Below are 19245 nucleotides of genomic sequence, written 5' to 3' on the forward strand. Positions count from 1 at the left end.
ACCAGTCAACTGCAAGTCCCTGGCAGTTGGGCTTTAACCATTTTTGATAAACTTTTCGTAAGTTCGTTATACCAGTGGCTGCTATACAATTTGACAGCTTCCTAGGCTCTTACCACCAAACTTGTTGGTCTTCAGCGGGAAAAGTTTTGCCTCTGGGTGGAAAAGCCATCCCCGAAAACGAGCTGTACTCATTACATACAAAAGATGGGCCGGGCCCAACCCCTTTCGGAAGCAATTTGCTACCCCCTTAAGTCATTTAAATTAAATACACTTTAAACTAAAGGCAGGCTTAAGCGAAAGAATCGCGCAGGACAAGAGTCCAGGGGCTTCCCATTGCAAAAGTATCCGTGTCGAAATCATTTCGAGAACCCGCATGAATGCGAATAACTGTGACTGGTGCGAAAGATATATATATATATTTTATATAAACGGAGCCCGAGGAAATTAAAGTGGTTTTCTTTTTCGGATTTGGGGGTTGGCTTTCCTACGTCTGTGTAAGTCGGTGGGTGTATGTGTGTGCAAGTGGGAGTGTGTGTGTGTGTGTGTGTGCGAGTATGAGTGAGCATCTGAGTACAATATTTCGGAAATTACTTTGCCCTGCTGGTGGTGGTTACTGTGGTAACGCTGACACCACTCTGGACTCCGGACTCCGGCTTTGAAGTTCGGTGGAGATGGGTTATCCTTCTACCTGAGCTGGGAGTACGAACTTCCGTTTGCCGACATTTGGCAAATTGACATTTTTATTTTTGCCACACAATACTTTTTCAGTTGTTTCGTGAATTTCGGAGCATTCAGCTTGCCACCCACCTGCCCGGAATATTCGTCGAAATGAAAATTTGCAGGCACCTTTTGTCCGGCAGCGGGGGAAAAAACAAAGAAAATCCGTTGGAAATTTGAAAAGGGGTTCGTTTCATTTTTATTCCCCATTTCCTTTTTTTTTTTTTTTTTTGCTGCTCTTGGCCTTTGTCTTTCGTGCGTGTCTCGATTACTCCTTTTGGTCCTTTGGCTCCTTCTGCTCCCCTTGCTCCCCCTGCTCTCGGCGCTCCGTTTGCTCCTTTGGGCCATTCATTCCAGTTCCACTTTTTTGCCAGTGTGTTAGTGAATGGCTTTCATGCTGGCGCCATTTCATGCTGCTGCCTAAAAAGTGTTGAATGAAAGCGTCTTGAGCCTATTATGCCATAGCCTATATTTAGATGAGTGTTCTCGGTGCCGTGTTATCGTGCAATTTTCATACAGCCCTCCTCTGCGACTTTATCAACGCAAATGGTGAAGGAATTTCCTCAGATTGGGCTTAAAGGGTTGAAAGAAAAAACATGACACCATCAAAGACACTAATGCCGAAATTTGGCCTGCAAAAGCTAGATTGAGAGCAAACATGTAGAGTGGCAGTCATTTGAAGAGGAAAAGTGTGCTCAAAATTAGTTGGAGTGAAAATAAATATATTCAATTGATTAAAACATTTTAAAGGCCAACATTTTTCCTCAAGGCCAACTCTACACGTGAATAATTCTTACAGTCCCCAGAATGACTCAACTCATATATTTTCATTTTCATGTCTCTGCTTACATAACCCATTTGAATCCAATGGGCTTAGAAGCATCCACTAAACTTCCACTTTCAGGGCAATTTGATTATGGTTTATGCATAGACATACGCTGCTCGTACGGGTGAATATGTACCCATGCATCTGTTTGCTTAAGACAGTTGTCCAATATGACACGCATACATAACTCAGAAGTTGTAATAGATATGCACATAAAACTTTTTGGAACACGAAATTCTCTTTCCTTTCCCATCATATCTCCTTTTTTATGCAGAACGAAACGTTCGGAGTACTTGTCTTTTTTCGGTGGCTGCATACATTTGCGTATAATTTTACAATGTCATTCAAATTCAAGCAACATCAATAAAATCTTGGATCGCTTCTTGAATATATTTATATACATGCTGGTGCCCTATTTATTTCGCCTCTTAAAAAGAAGAGGAAAAAGGGACTTACCGCCATACTAAATATATATATATATGCGAGAAATGCATGCAAAAACAAACGGAGCAGCGTGCATATGGGAAATGGCGCAACATTTTATAGCGCCAACTTATAAAAAATATAATGGCTGGATGGGGGCTCGCGGAGCAAGGACCAACTTATAGTTGATATGCCACCAAGCGACCCTATAGCAACTTCGACTTCTTAGATTAACTGCCAAGCGCACACACACACGCACACACATACAGTTAAGAAAAAAGCGTAGCGGATGAGGATAGAGAAAAGAGAGAGAGAAGAAAATGGCGCAAGAGGACATCGACGGAAGTCTGGTTGTCCTTGTCATCATTTGGTGCTGGCAAAAAGGAAATTTTTGGCAAAATGCGAAAAACAAGTAAACGGAATTTGACAAACAATTTCAATAAATTTCTGCAAATAACTGACAGAGACAGCGAAACAGAGAAAGAGAGAGAGAGAGAACAAAAGCGAGAGGGCCGACAAAATGGCCGACGTCGAGGAGTTCAAAACGAAATTAAGAAGAGGAAGTCAGGCGAGCGGAAGGGATAACAAGTCGAATGTTGCGTTGACAATATTAGTTGATGTTCCGCACAAACACAAACAGAGCGAGCACATGCACACATACAACACACACGCAGCGGTTGTTATTCCAGGAAAAGGATCTTGGGAGCGGGGCGAAATGGCGGCCACGTCATATCGTAGTTCATTGGTTTGCCTGTCAGCTGTCAGCACGTAAGCCGCTCGTTCGAGCGACTTTGCCACTCTCTCCCGCTCCCAGCTTCCGATTTAGTTGACCAGGACCCATCGCTCCAACTCACGAGTCCTTTTGCAGATTCGTTAGCCCTTGTCTGTGGACTAAGGCCCATCTGCTTGGCCGCTGCTCCTTGGAATGTCATGACATGTCAACATTTAACACTTTGTCCTTTTGCTAGCCGAGGTCCTTTCCTCCTGGCAAACTTTTCCTGTTACTCTGCAGCATTTTTCCTGATTTTTTTCTCCCCCTTTTCATTTTTTTGGTTGCGACAAAAATTTGTCACACGTGCAAAATGTTATCGAAGGCATATTACATGCTGTGCTTCTGGCTTATGAATTACGAGTTACGAGTTGCGAGTACATTGCATAACTGTGGGGGAAAAGACAGCAGGAACGAGGATGACTGAAACGTAGATTGGATTTTGGCTGGATGTAATGCGAATTCGGGAGTGACTACCCATTGATGACAGCCAAGTGAAGCGAACGTGAAAATATTTAACCCAAATTCATGGCTTTTATCGACGGAAGTGACGGCATCCCGTGATACGAGGACTACCCGCCGGATTGGTTTTATTTCCATTTATGTTATGGAGCGGGTTGCTTTGTGAGCTGTGAGCTTGTCTGTGCCTCTGGCCAGAAAGCCACCCATCGAAGCAATTTCTCGACTCTCTCCTGACGCACCGACTGCAATCAGAGATCAAACTAGCCAAAGGCAAGATGGCACTCCACTTGATTGCCAATAATAATCGCTGCTTCCTTGGCTCCTGGCCCAAACGTGCCTCCAGTTAGTCGCAATCACAGAGGCAGACACTTGAGCAGGGGAGATGCACCAAAAGAAAATAAAATAAGTCGGGAAATTGGCCACTTTTTCACATTGAAATAACCGTCTTCGAATATTACCAATCTTCATATATCGACGTATCGTCTATGTCGAGTTGAAATTTCTTTCAGCAGATACTAAATATACAAAAGTATTTGAAATCCTTATATTAATCCTGAACGTGGCTTAACATATTGTTTTCTTTGTATAGCATCCACTCATGCAGTACATTTTCTCAGTGTGCGCGATAAGGAGTTTCAAGTTTGCCCTGGCAACTAGCAACACAAAACTTTAAGTGCGCCCATAAAATGTTGTACATTTTATTACGATACCTAAGCCGAAACACACAAAGACATACAGCTACGTAATTATGATACAAGTCGAGCTAAAATCATATAAAAATTTATAACTCAAATGCTGATGATGGCGACAACAACATTGGGGGCATTATGCATGGTTTATTCTTCGCTAAGCCGCAACAACGGCGACGAGGAGGGTTTCCAGTTTAAGGTTCGTGTTTGGCATCTATTTTTATGCGACAACGTTACATTTTTTATGAGCGCCTAATAGTATGCAGTATGTATTACGTATACGCCCCGTTTTGTAGTGTCAAGGTGTTCGACGCTCGCAGTTCGCCGTTCAGCCCCCAGCGCCCCATTCAACCCACTGGCATTCGGTTTGGCTCAGGGACCCATAGACGGTGCTAAAATTAAACCAGACGTGGCCTGCGTTTCGCAGCACAACAGCAACACGTGCACTTTGGGCCATTGCCATTGTTGTCATCGTCGTTGATGAGCGCGAAAATCACAATTTTCCCTGCAGTACAATTTGTGAGGGGCTTTTGCGTTCGCTTTCGCTTTCGTTTAGTCCTCCCTTTTTCCTCTAGAATTTTTCACAGCTTTTTTTTTGTCGATGCAGTCTCTGGTGAAATTTGCCTACAATGACAATGTTGCTGACAGCCAACGGCTTCGATGTGCGCCTGTGGTTTGTCGTTGGCAGCAACAACTCTGCTGTTATCCTTTTATGCATTTTAATTTCCACAAGCACACACACACACACGCACACACACATGGAAAATAGCAGTAGGCTGGTACACGTGCGTGGCAACACCCGTGGGTGTTTTTTCCCAGAGCGTTTGTTTGTGTGTGTGCGGCGATCATAAAAGCATCGCATTAGAAATTATACGACTGTCGCTGGCAGAGCCACGCAGATACAGCTACATATCTGCACAGGCACAGATACACATACAGATACTGACTGATACAAGTACACACAGATACAAATACAGACAAAGTGTGCTGGGGAATTCATTAGCACGTCTCTCGCTGAAAGTTTGCCCACGTCACGCTGTCGCAACTTTAAAGTGCCTGTTTCCCATTCCAATTCCCCAGTCCATTGCCATTCGCACAACCCCCAACCATCTCACATATATTTTTTTTTTGCCCCCTGCGTGTGCTTATCATAAATTCATATGTGCGACGCTCCACTGTGTGTGTGTTTGTGTTTTATTAACATTTTGGGTGCATTAACCTGACAGCTAATGGGCAGGCGTAGGCCCGAGCCACAAGCACAGATTTTCACATTTTCACATTTTCCATTGGCCTCCGGATACGGTGGCTCCGGCTGGCAAGATTGACACGAGATCACGTAATGGTCGTGGGAAATTCTCGGAAGTAACTTGTAAAGATGGGATAATTGAGTTTCGCGTCGGAGGCTATCTTCGCAGCTCCTTGAGGGGCCAACTTCCTCAACAAATTATTGACAATTATGGAAACGTTTTCATGGCAACTGTATAATCTTGAAATGTGTAAAAATCTACTTCATGAGCGAGTAAATGCGTTTAGATACTGGCTAGTCACTTTCTTATTTTCATATCCTAAACGTTCTTGTAGCATTATACTACATACGAGTGGTATAATTGATTTAGTAAATATACATAATTGTTTTCTCTACACTTACCGTTGCTGCACAGCGCGTTGCATTGCCTACAGATGACAGGCCGTCGTAGTGTCGCCGTCGACCGGATTGCTGATGTTGCAGGCTGCAGTGTTGCTGCTGCGTTGTTGCGCCGCCGTCGTCGTCGCCTGTGTTGTTGCTGCTGCCAGGCTCCTCGATTAGTTGCTGTGTGGCGAGCAATGGGCAGCTGCCGGCCACGCCCACTGCGCCCAACAGCCCGCTGCTGCTGCAGTTGCTGATGTTGCAGTTGCTGTTGCTGCTGATGTTGCTGCTGATGTTGCTGCTGCGCCGTCGTCGTCTGCGATGGCGATGATGCGGGTGGTGTTGTCGCTGGCGTTGATTATGACGACGGCAGCGTTGCTGTTGCGCCGCGGCGTCTATTTTAATGGCAGCTATGGTGCTGCTTTATAGCAGCACACCACCTGTCCGCGGAGGTTGTCCTGCTCCTAGTTGCTTCTCTTGCCAGGTGTTTCTGCTCCTGCCGCTCAGTGTTGCTGCTGCTGCTGTTGCTGCTGCTGTTGCCACATGCCTTGAGCTGTTGCGTCAGTTGCTCGCTAACGATGACAATTCCATAAACATGCTCCCTGGGTCTACCTGCCTGTCCCTGATGTTTCTTTTTGGTTTTGCTTAAATTCCTGATTACGTTTTTGTTGCTGGCAGCACTTTGTTGTGGTTGTTTCTTCGTTTTTTAATGGTGATGGTTCGAAGCAATTCCAGTTAGCAGTCTTGAATGTTGTTGTCGCTGCAAAAATTTTGGCAAGGAAACGGGACGAAAGCTTAATGGAAAGTGTCAATTGAAAACTAAAAGAAGGCTGACAGAGGACACCTCTATAGAAAGTCATCAAATATAAATTATTTATAAACCAAAAAGTTATAAATCAAGTTAAGAGTGTGTCTGTTGAAAACTAACTTGGCAAGTTTTCAAAATAGTAATAATATTCATGGCCAAAAATTAATGAATATTGTACTATCAATTAGGCTAAAAACGAGCAGAGCAGCCAAATGGAATTAACCAAAAACAGTTGCCAAGTTGTCGAGGACTAGACTGTCGTCTTCTGGCCATTTGGCACACTTCCTATCGACAGTTTGGCTAAGGTCGCCGGTTAAGGTGGTCCAGTCTGATGTGATTATGGCCATATCTGGCGGCATCAGCATGAATATGTTATAAGCGATGAGAAATCGGAATGGGAACAATTTATATTGGAAAAGCGTTCCGATGCGGAAACGAATTTTGTGTAAATTATAGATTTTTTCCTCTGCTGCTTCGACTGCTGCCCGGTTGCCTGGCAATTTATCGTATTTGAGTTTTGGCTGGCAATGATAATTTATATATATATATATATATGTATGTGTACCGACATGTATATGTGCCAACATGGTGTGTATCTGGTCTGGTCGGGTCTGGTCTGATTCGGTCTGGCTTGGTCTGGGCTTTGGAGGGGCCACACCCAGTTGACAAATTGCCAGGGGAAAATTAAATATTTTTTTTTGCAGTTGTTAAATTGCAATAACGCTGAACGGGCTCAATTTCGTAAGGAATTCGTTGGCGCAAACTTTGGCAATACCGATTTAAGTCAAACTTAAATGGCAGCCCTTAAAGGCCAGCTACGAGCAAAGTTCATGCGGCGTCCAATTTATTATTGCTTTTCATTCAGTAATTGAGGACTGCAATTAAAAGTCACAAAATGCACAACGGAGCAGAAAATGTTGGGCCATTTAAACGAACAAAATGTGCAGTGGGAACATTTGAAATGCTAAAAGGAGTCCAAATGTGGAATGCAAATGACAAAGCCTGGATAAAGTGCAAAAGAGGAAAATGGGAAATGGAAAAATGGCAAAAATGTGGGCAGTAAAAAAATGGGAAATGGCTGGTAGCAGGGAGTTGCAAGTGAAAATGGAAATGGAATGAAAAGCTTGCAACTCTTAATGAGTGCGCTGACATAAAAATAATTATGAATTAAAGCCAAAGTTGTTTGGTTATTTTGTGTGTGTGTGTGTGTGTGCTGGTGGGTTTTAGTATGCCTTTCAGTTGGCTCATAATTCAAATGCATGTTAAACAAACAGAAACGGGCATGGCCAAAAGGACGAGGGGCCAGGACGAGACACAGTTGTCAACGAACTCGGCTGGGATCTGTGCCGGGTCCAGTTTGTTTCATTGTCTCCAGAAATGCGACGTCATCGTCAGACGTGGCTGTCGTTGCTGCCGATGTTGCTGCTGCCTTTGCTGCTGTTGCCGCTTTTGCTGTTGCTGCTGTCGTCGGCTGGCGCCCGTTGTCTGTCTGCATTTTCATTTGTGGCGCATAAAGGGAAGGAGCCGAGGAGGCACAAGAGCTGCCAGCAAATGTCCATCAGACAGCAGCACACCACCACCAAAAGCACCAGCAAAACCAGCGACATCGATGTTCCCGTATCTCTGGGCATCTCTGGGGCGCCTCCATGTGCGGCGCTTTGTGTGTGTGTGTGTGTGTGCGTGGAGCATAAAGGAGCAGCGGACTGGGAAAAGGCAGCGAAACAGGCAATGCGGGCAGTTGGCTTAAAAATAAAAACGCCATGCCGCGGAGATGGAGCAGTATTCTTGTGTAGGCACTGCGGGTCAGCTAAGTGCAGCGCCACAACATCGGCCACAATGATTCGCCCAGATTTCTGGCGGAAAGATAGCGAAGCGCATAATGCACTCAGGAGTTGGCGCTTAAAGCCCAGATTGAATGCGGTAGCACGTTCTGGCCAAGTGCGGCTACGCGCCAGGGAATCCCCACTAATGAGCTGACTTAAATATTTTGCCAGACAGCGGAAATAGAAAATTGAATGCTATAAATTGTGGTCCACAGCGACAAAGCAATTCCACGCTGACTGCAATCGAATTTCGCTTCCTGGCTGATTAAAAATATATATCTTTCATCTGGAGTGCACAAAATAATTTGTGCACAAAATGTAGCTGATTCATTTGTATATTGATTTCTGTTCGAGAGGAGTTCTTATGCCCCCAAGTTTCCGCCAAGCGCTTCGTTTATTTTATAAATTGTTTGCTCAAATTTCCTCTTCCACTGTGCAACGCTAAAATAACAATTGTGACGGCAACTTTTGTCCGAGCAACTTGCAACTTGCTTAATTTTGTTTGCGCTGCACAAACTACTTAAGCGTGCAGCAGGATGAAAGGACGAGCGGGTCATCGACTGAGACAATTGTGCCACGTTCCCTCCGAGATAATACATCAATTTCAAATTATTTGCAGAGCTTCTCTTCGCTTGCCGGACTCAATGGTCACGGGTGGCTGGCTGGCTAGCTGGCTGGCGGGCGTGACACTTGCCGGCCAATATAAATAAACACTCGATATTCAATTTAGCAACGATTCATCAGCATATTGGCGCGGTGTGGGGCGTTTCTGGGCTGGTGGAGCAGGGGGAATTTGAGAACTTGAGATGGCAACAAAAGGCGCTCAGACGGAGACCAAAAATCAACTTCAAAAAAGGCAAATATTTGCGAAACAACAAGACGATGGCGCTGCCTGTATAGCATACATATATATATATATATATATATACACATACACATATATATAGATAAAGGAACATTTGTGTGTCAGGACAAAGACAATGGCATACAAAAACAAGGCAGAACAGGCAACTAAGCAAGTGGGAATTTGCGTTAAAAACAATAACAACGAAAACAAAAAGCAGAAACGAAATGAAAAGAAAAGCTGGGAAAGCAAGCCGAAGGAGACTGTCTGTCTGTCTGACTGACTGCCTGGCTGACTGGTTGGGTGGCTGGCGTACGGGGCGTATGGGTAATGTGCTACCTTGCAGGTAGCATGTGACTGCAAGTGGATGGGGAAGGAATGAGGGCCGTGTTAGGGGAACCAACTGAAGCAGGCGACTGGCGAAACTGGGATAACAGGTCGGAGCGTATTCATTAGAGCAAACGAGAAAAACGTTTGAGGTAATAATAAAACGAGAAAATCAACACAAAGGCAGCCCAGACATGTGAGCCTAGCGAAGTCAACATTTGTTTACACGAGTCACTGAATTGTGATTAAATTAGCAGGCATACCATTAATATCTAGCGATGTGACCTTTTTAAATGTATCTCAGTATTTAAAATCTATCAGATGGAACATTTTGCATTTTAATGAAAAATTAACTCACTGAACTTTGCAACTTAAAAATGATATTGTGTGGCACAGCTTTCAATCACTATGCTTATTCCTATAAATACAGATATATGCTATATGTTTTAGGCATTTAATAGTTCTTCTTCAGCAATATCATGACATGGGTTTGGCATAAACACAAGCCTCGCCTTTGCCTCAATACTCAAGTACAGTGAGCTCGCTCGCACACTGACACACATTTCCGATGCCCCTGTACGCCTGTCCGTCCGTCTGTTTGCCTGTCTGTCCGTCCGTCTGCTTGTCTGCCTTTTTGTATGTCTGCCTGGCTGGGGCGTTGAACGCCGCCGCAGTTTGGAGCAACAGTTAAGCAGGAATCATGTAGCCCACACTATTGGGGGGCCTCGCGTTGCAGGGTAAGTGGCGACTCTGACTTACATTACAGGGCTGCGCTGTTGTCATCAATTTTTGAACAGGAAAAACTGTCTGAACGGACGAACGAACGACCGACCGACCGGTGCGGAACGGAACGTCTCTAAGCGGACCAACCGACCGACTTGGCCAAACGGATTGGGCGACGCGCGGCGGAACCGGAAGCGAAACTCAATTTCAGATGCGACACTCGCCGCCGTTTAGATTAGTTTGCTGCTTGGATGCGAATGGCGGACGCCTTACACTGCAATTGCTGGCGGTCCGCTTTGGCTGAACACTGGCACAAACACTGGGAGACGCGGCGAGTGGCTGATGCGGATGTGGATGAGAATGCGGATACGTAGACGGATGCGTATGCGGATGCGAGTGCGGATGCGGGACCGGGCTCGGGCTCGCTGCTGTGCAGCAGCCGCAGATGGGAGCCGTTAGGGGCTAGCGGGCTCATTTGCCTGCGATTCGTGGCAGCATTTTGTTGCGAATGTTTTTTTTTTTTTTCTGTTGTGGGAGGTTTCTACAAAATATTCGTTAGACTGGCTATGTTTTTGTGTCAGTGTAGCGGGTTTTCTACGTTTTTCTGTTGTTTTAGCTTGGATTTTTGTTGTTTTTTATTTGGATTTTTGTTTTTTCTTTTTCCTTTTTTTTGGGGCTCTGCTTTTGCTTTTCTTTGTTTGGTGAGACGCGGCGCTTGTCACTCGCTCGATGCGTACGATTTCTTCAACCCGCGGGCTCTGAGACAACTACTGATGGCCGCCGCTGCACGGCAGACTTTTTCGCAGCTGGGGCCGCCGCCGCTGGTCCTTTGGAGTGGATGCTGCTCGGGATGTGGCCGTGTGGCGCTCGCCAACGTTCTCTCCGCCGCTCTGCGCATGCTGGGCCACAAAGCGACAAAATTTGAAGAGCGGGCAGCCACCCTTTTTGCTTTGAATCTCTGAGATACAGGACCTTTCTCGCTCTCTTCGAGTGGCAGGTCCTTTGGCATGATGGTAAGTAAGCATTGGGCTTTGGTTCTCAAGCGGTCACAGCCTTCGTGTTTGGTAATGTCTTGCGCTAGCTTGAAATTAGTTAAGAAATTTCAGCGGTGCGTTGATAGATTATATTGTAGGTAGGCAATAGATTTTCGTACGAAAAGATGTGTCAAGATTTTAGTTAATTGTATTCCCCTTATTTTATTAGATTAGTTTTGTAATTTTGTTCTATTGACAAAATAAAAATAAATGGTTCTCTTAGCCTTTCACTCTCTTATCTGCAACTCCAAAAGGGCGTTTTACTTTGAGCCACATGGCAAAAGTCTACAAACCGAGAGCATCCTTCGCCCAACTCACTCACTCTTCCGCTTGAAAGTGTCTCTTTCTTTTTTATTTGGTGTCTCTCATGGGTTTTTTTTTCGGCCACCACTTCTCAGTCGCCCGCAAATTGTTAGCGAGAAACTCCAGGGGACTTGTGTCGCCGCGAGTTGGGCGAACAAAAAGCAGTCAGGCTAATAATTTACATATAGGGCGTGGATTTTTCTCCGGCCGAAAAACTCTCCAGCGGCGATGAATGCGTGTGCTGCTTAATCAGAGCAATCGCTGCCACCGTCCTTGCCACACCCCCGCCGCCCATAGCGTGGGTCCATGCCGCACTTACCACCCACCACCGCCCCGGGTGTCCAGTCGCATTTGTTTGTTTATTTCGAAACATTGTTGTCCTTATTTCGGCATGCCTTTTGTTAGCCCTCTGCATTTTCTGGCAAGAGAGCAAGAAAAAGAGAGCGAGTTTCATTATGCGTGTGAATGAATTTTATTTGGCAAAAATATGCGTGCGTGTGTGTATGTATGTGTGCGTGCTTGTACATATGGGTGCAAATGGATTTGATGTAAATTGCAATTTTATGCGTATTTTCATTTCGTTTGCGCTGCTCGTCCTCCGCCCGTTTTCCCATCTTCCTGTTTCTGTTTTTCTGTAGCTGTTTCTGCTCCTGTTTGTCCTGCCGCCGTGTCCTGCTGTGCGTGTAATTGATAATGGTCTCGATTGTGGTTTCTCCAACCCACATTTCGCCAAACAAACTTTTTCTCTTTATCTTCGCTGTTTTTGTTTCTCCTTTCTGTGTTTGGCTTTCATTTGTCTGTGTGTTGGGGGGAATTTTTGACAAAATGTGTGCCCTGGCACTTTGTGCGACATGCGATTGGTTTTTGTTCCCGTTTCTGCCCCACTTGAAATGCATTCCCAGTCGCATGTTGGCCTGGCCAATTGGCCAGCTACCCTATTTATTTGCATTCAAACACGTGGCTATATTTACAATTGAAGCTCGTCCTATGCCAACTGCCTTTTTGTTGCTCGAAATTCGAGCGACAATTGAATAGATCCAAGCTTAGCCATTTTATTTTGGTAGTGTATTTATTAGCATGTTACAACTCTTTGACTATGATCAATGCTTTTGGAATATTTCAGTGTTTTGTGCCATTTATTAAACTCGTTCAAAACTTTTGGGCCGTTTCCTATATGGTATTATTTGACGAAACAGCCGGTAAGTGACTTTTGACTCAAATTTTTAGTTTCAGAAAGGATTTTCAACATAACTTACCCAAAATTGGTCATATAGAGGTAATAAAAACAGTTTCTTCGAGCTTTTTATGAATGCATTTGATTTTTCATACCTTTATGTGCATTTTGAAAAAAAAAAATTTTTTCCATTTTTTGCATTTTTGGTAAGGGGTAACATCATAAAAATTTGAAAAAAATGGCAAAAAATAAAATTACCAAACTTAAATTCTAATCAATTGAGAATTTCATTACAAGTACATCGAGATATGACATTCGATATTTGGACTATTATTTCCAAAGTTTTGGCCAAAAAACCGATTATTATTTGGCGAAAAACAACAAAAACTACTTTTGATGAAGTTCGTTATTTTTTACTTGGATTTTCAGCATAAGTTAGCCAAAAATGGTCCTATAGACATATTAAAAACAGCTTTAAACAAATTTTAATCAATACTCATTATTTCTACCACTTCTTGGTGGAATTTGAAAAAAAAAATTTTTTTTCAATTTTCGCAATTTTGGTAAGGGGTAACATCATAAAAATTTGAAAAAAATGGAAAAAAAATAAAATTTTCAAACTTAAACTTTTATCGATTGGGGATTTCATTACGAGTACATCGAGATATGACATTCGATATTCCGACTATTATTTCCGAAGTTTTGGCCAAAAAACCGATTATTTATTGACGAATAATAACAAAAAAAAACTAATTTTGACTTTTCTCAATTTTTGTATTTTTTGTAAGGGGTAACATCATCAATATTACAAAAAAAATGCAAAAATTAAATTTTCTAATTTTGAACTTCAATGGAATGGGTATTTAATTATGAGTCTAACAAAGTATGTTATTCCATTTTTTGAGCAATATTTTTACTGATTCGTCCGAAATATACATTGCTTGTGTGTATTTAAAGGTTTTTAACACGCACATTTTGTTCAGACAGTGCGTGACAAGCCTGCAATACCACAATTCAATCACAATTGCTGCTGACTGTATCCGCTTTTGCTGCGAGCCAACTAAAAAGGGTTGCCTGAGTTTTCTGGTTTTTATTATTTGGCTGAGCTAAGGTCATGAATCGTGCTGAGAAATCTAAATGAATCGAATCCAAATGAGTTTGGCCAATGAAGAATAAAGTAATTCCACACCAAAGAAGCGGACAAGTGTTCTATTTGTATGTGCTTCTTCTCAATTAAGTTGTTAATTTTAACGTGCAGCTTTTAGTCCCAAGCAGGCCACCAACTACGGTTAGAATATTGTCGCATCCCCCGCACTTCCGGTGGCTACAGCATTTCGCAATTTGGCCAGCACCCAAAGGTATACGTGTCGCACTGGCCGGGACAAATGGCAAATAGCAAATGGCAAACGGCAAATGCCAGACATCATGGCCAATGGATGGCCGCTCATTTGGCGCTTAAAAATTATGGCCACATGTGGGCAGTAGCGCCAAAACCAAAGCCCAGACATCCACGCTCGTCGCCTTGGCCATCGTGTTAACTGAATTTTGTTACGTTAGCAAGTTTATTGTGCCCACTGCTGTCGCAAGGATCCCCCTTTATTGCATCCCCATTTAAGTGCGTGTGTGTGTGTGTGGGTGAGCTAAGGGTGGAACAGAATGATGTGTGTGGGTTTAAGTTTAGTGGGTAATTGGTAGGCAGGCTGCATCGTGTGCCGAACACCTTGACTCGGACTTTGATGTAAATAAGTAAATCGCCCGGCCAGGGGGGCGTATGGATAACGTTAATGGGATACAAGTGGTGTGTGCCAGAGTGGAAGTGAAAGATGGAGAAAACGCTCCAGACTGGGTCTGATTCTGAGCCTGTCTGGGCATATTTCATTGTTCCATGGCATTGTTCTTGCCGGGCTTACAGGAGAAACCCGCTTTCCAGCTGGCTTGTACAAAGGTCCCAATGCTTTGTCATCAAAGGCAGTTTAGTGTTGGCCAACTCAGGTTGCTGCTGCAAAATGGGTTAGAAAACAGTCGTTAAATGTGTTGAGAAATATCCAATTGTCTTTGGAAAAGTTAAATTTAAAAGAATTCACTACATTTATAGAAGGATCAAATTTCTTTTTCCGCTCTCAATCGATTCTCAATTCTTTAACAATTCCTTATCGGCCTTTCAGCTTTTATGTGCCTCCTGGCCAATTATTTATATCCTAAATCAGATATAGTTCCAGATCATGACATCACTAAGCCAGCACCTGCATCTAGTTACCTTCGCTGGGCGTCCGAAAAACTGAATGGATTTGGCTGCCTGCCTTCGCGTTCTTTGTTCGCCCCAATATGGGTGTGTGTGTGTGTGTGTTTTTGTACTTTTGTGGTTGTGTGTGTGTGCGTATATTATTGTTTTGGCTCTGTGTGAAGTGCGCTGCTTGAAATGCTGCACATGCCTGGAAAACCGCATGCCAGGGCTTAGAGGACCGCCGCAAATATTTCGGGGCTGCTTGGCCAGAGAAGCCCCGTTGCCCATTCCACTTTCCACTGTTTTTCCCCCAGCTCAAATTTATGGTACCGAGCAAACCCACCTGTCCCGCCTTTCAGAGGCCAGCAGCACAATAAAATATTTTTTGCATTAGGCAAAAATTTGTTGAAAATATTTGCAGGTTTTTTTTCACCGGCTTGACCAAAGAAGGGCAAAAACAAAGTGGGAGCATGGGCTCTGGTTGGCCAACGGTGGGTCTCGGCAATTAGGGGTGCTTAAGGGTTAAAGTTGTGGAGAGGACGGGAAGTTGCACATTAAGCGCTTCATTAAATATTTAAGTTTGACCTGCTGGCGCACGTACCACGCGGCGTATGCGTTATACGAACGTAGTGGGTAGTGTTTTCGCTGGCGTTGCCTCTGTTGTTTCTCCACAAAAGAAGTGGATTTTCGTAGCTGGTGCAGCAGAAATAATGTTAAGTGCGGCCGCGAGCATGAAACTGACATGGTTTTCAGCGTTTTCGCATTTCCCTCCCCACCCACTCCACTCCTTTTTTTCACCCCTTTTAGCCAGCAGTTTTCTTTTGCATTTTCACTGTGTAGCACTTGTGCGACGCTCGCAGCGAATCATCTTGGCTCGTGTTTTGCCTTCTCTATCCTTTGCGAGTTACTTTTTCCATCTTTTTTCTTTTTTGCTCGGCATTTGGCCTGGCATTGAACCAGTTCGTTTCTATCAATTGAAGGTTCTGGGATTTGGATTTGAATTCGGATTCGGGTGTGTTGAACCAACTCAAAGAGACTCCCTTCCTGCCCTGCAGCTCCTAACATAACTTTTCGAGGCCCGCAATATGCATATTAAAATGGCGGGATCTCTTCTGTCTGATTGCCACTGCACAGGGCCCGGCCCGTCTGCCTTTCACTTTGTGCCACGCTGCCACCGCTCAGAAGTCGGTCGCAAATTAAAAACCACGGCTAACGACTAGGTGAGCACCCACCTCCTAGATCCTTGGTGCCCGGATTCGCACATCACTGCGAACCCGACAGCTCTCATATTCCGTGAGCGGGCTTCCAGCACTCCAGACTGGCGAACACTTAACCGGTTTCTGTAGCCGCTTCCCTTTCTGCCAACGCCTACATTTGCTCATTTGCCGCACCGACTTTTTGGGTCACATCCTTTGGGAGCAATGCGTCAAAATCAGTGTCAACGCGCAGCGAGCTTCTCCTTCGCTGTATCTCTTCCTGCACTGCAAGAAAAAATGCATAAATTTATTTGATAGGTATATAATGCTATTGAAAGCTAGCAAATAATATTATATAGTTTTGCTTTACAGGTTAGGTCAATTGGTCATTGATTTTCTATGCTCTTAACAGCAATTAATCAAACTACTTAAATTCTTTTTTAAAATTAGTATCCCAAAGACAAGTTTTTCTCAGTGTGCACCACCTCTTTTTATCTCATTCTGGCAGTGTGCGTGTTAAAAAATTAATTTTTGCCGTTATGCAAAGCACTTCTAGCTCACACTCCCTTTTCGCTGCCAGCTCGCAGCCAGAAATTGGCATAGTTCGCCTTTTGAAGGTTGGCAATAAATCGCCGAAAAAATTTGAAGGAGCATACGGGGAGGGGGGGTTGAATCCTGCTGCAATGTCGTTACCTTGGGCCTTATCGCGTAATGTCTTTATGGGCGTGGCTGGCAAATGGCAACCGGGTGCCAAGCGTTTATCGCACAACTCGCTTAAGCGAAAAGGCCAAAATGCCTGATTTCATAAATAGTTTGGCCATTTCGATCGACCGCTTTTGGGTGGGGTTTTCGGTGATTAATTCAACGGCAATCCGAGCAGATATATTTAATGGGTGACGAAGGCACCTTCGCGTTCTTAACGATCCTTCATAACTGTTCGCTGCGTTTTTGAAGTGCAAGTGCGGCTCCTTCAGAAACTTGCTTTATGGCCGTCGTTGATGACTTGAATAATAATCATAATAATAACAAGGACGAGCTGTGACAAAAGCACACCTGCCGCACACAGACACACTCCTAGCTGCAGCAACGTGCACTCACCCACACACTCACACTTTCGACAGCAGGTGCGCGTGCACTTGTGTTTGTGAGTTTCGTGCCTGTTAGGCTGCTGCCACTCCCACTGTCGTTGCCCGAAAAACGCCCATGACGCCACTTGAAGTGTGTTTAAAGATAAAAATGCAGTTTATCCTCTTTTCAGTGCAACTAACTGAAGCTGTGTGGGTGTGTGGGTGTGTCTGTGTTTCCATGTGTATATGTATATATCCACGCTTTTTGGGCTGCTGAGTGCTTTTGAAAGAATTTTTGTTTTTGTCCACACATTCTTGCTGGCTTCTGTGTAGGCTGCTCCTGCTTCTGTCCGCCTGCCACGCCCACCGGCCACTCGTGCCGCGCCCATTTAGTCCACTGCCCCAGCTGAGACTTTCCCGCGCCTGAATACTTTTCAATAGTTCTTCAATAGTTTGCCGTCAACACTCTTTCAATCTGCACCCGCTCCATCTCCATGCACATGCTCATCGACTTTTCACCATCTATTTTCATTCAGCAAGGCAGCCGTGTGGATTTCTCCCCGTTCGCTTTGTTCGCTCCTATGAAAGGATATCTCCACTCTTTGGGAGCGCCACGAACTCAAGTGCGAAGTTGTTCGCCATTCAGGATAATCCATATTTGGGTTATGGGCAAATTTAATTGATTTAATATAAGTTTGAAATGAGTTTCAAGGCAACCATTCTGAACCATTCTGGATTACAATAGATGAAGACTATCGTAGATGAATCGTATTATAATTTATAAAAATATAAGAACAAGCACCCACCTACCATATACCATCTAGAAAGTGCACTCCATGAATCGAATTAGACTGCTAACTTAATGTTACGTACTCTTGAACATAAAGCAAACAATTCGGAATAATCAAATGTAAAACAGGCAGAGACGGCATAATAAAGTCAGCGAATTACGGGGCCAAGACAACAATCAAACACAATCAGCAAATGTCTACAAAAAAAAATGGTATTTTGATTTGAGTCCTGCTCCCGCTAATAATGAAAATCAATTGGGGGGCGCATACCATTTTAGGCGGAAGTCCACAAGAAACAAATAGCTTATAAAAATGCGCAATTTCGCATGAAATAGGATACATTTTGCCTATGCGCAGCAGGCATAAAATTATATGAAATATAAATAGGAAAAAGTTGTTATGAATATGAAATGAGAGAAGTTTTTGGATAGATGCCGAGCTGCCGCCCCTACGCAATTTCAACAATCAAAATAAATATTTAAACATAATCGGACCCACAATTAGCTGGAGACTAACCCTTCTTCATCTTTTTGCCCGGCCTGTGGTAAAAATAAATTAGACTCCGCTTTCACCCCTCTTGCCAACCAGCTGCAATTGGCCTTCATTTGCGAATGAGCAAATAAGTGAGTTAACTGTAATTTCGGGCTAGTAATCATTAATAATTTATGGCCAATAGGCCTTCGTCGCCTCTCTCTCGCTCTCTCGCTCTCTCTCTCTCCCTCTGTTACCAACACACATAAGCCAGGCCCAAGTGGACGGGCTTGGTGGCCGGAAGGGGCGTGGCAAAAGCCAGGGGTCAGGGGTCAAGAGTTAAGTTGAACCGAGTGGCACTTTGGCCCGACTGCCGCTGCCAGGCACTTGACGTTTGGTAAAGCAAATTTTAAATAGCACAAATACTTGGGCTCCTTTTTGTTGTACTTGTACTTGTTTTTGTTTTTGTTTTAGTTGTTGTTGTTGTGCCAGTTTTTGTTTGACTGGTAACAATTGACTGGGGCCCTCGTCTCTTAACCCATTGAAGCCAGCGACTGCAGGTACAAATGAAATGTAAATAATTTAAGAGGAATAAGTTTAACGGCCAGCCACCTGAGTCTTGTTGATCTTTCAATTTGCTAAAGAAATAGCGAGAAATCGTAGCAATCAGAGCAATGCACAATGAATACAATGAATGGAAGTCAGGAATAGAGACGTTTAAAAGAAAAAACAAAGTAAATTTAATTAGCTGAATTGAGCCCATTTCATTGGGTCTTTCTATAAAAACGCAGTAAGGTATTTTAAAGATTCTTTCTTTACACAACTAATAAATTATTGAATAGCAACCTAAGTAAGGTATACAAAAACAGAGTGTTTTTTTGGAATCACTAATGTAATAAACTGGTTTGTTGAAATATGATTAAATTAGAAGCCAAGTTAATGATGGC

The 19245-nt window shown here is 43.8% G+C and overlaps 1 protein-coding gene and 1 long non-coding RNA gene across 4 annotated transcripts in view; both read right to left on the reverse strand.

Annotated features, from left to right (window-relative positions):
• nAChRalpha1 (nicotinic Acetylcholine Receptor alpha1) overlaps positions 1-10797 on the reverse strand; it is a 63262-nt gene extending 52465 nt beyond the window's left edge. For all 3 annotated transcript variants that reach the window (NM_001275988.2, NM_079757.4, NM_001275987.1), the window contains exons 1-2: positions 10075-10797; positions 5535-6273 (exon numbers count right to left, since the gene is read on the reverse strand). The gene's annotated coding sequence lies outside the window, so the exon portion shown is untranslated. The remainder of the gene's footprint in view (positions 1-5534; positions 6274-10074) is intronic.
• A 6400-nt stretch (positions 10798-17197) lies between these two features.
• Positions 17198-17718, reverse strand: lncRNA:CR45649 (long non-coding RNA:CR45649). Its single transcript, NR_125244.1, has one exon. It is a non-coding gene; the product is annotated as a long non-coding RNA:CR45649 (long non-coding RNA).
• Between the last annotated feature and the right edge of the window lie 1527 nt (positions 17719-19245).

This window comes from Drosophila melanogaster, chromosome 3R (genome assembly GCF_000001215.4).
Source record: "Drosophila melanogaster chromosome 3R".
Lineage (NCBI taxonomy): Eukaryota > Metazoa > Arthropoda > Insecta > Diptera > Drosophilidae > Drosophila > Drosophila melanogaster.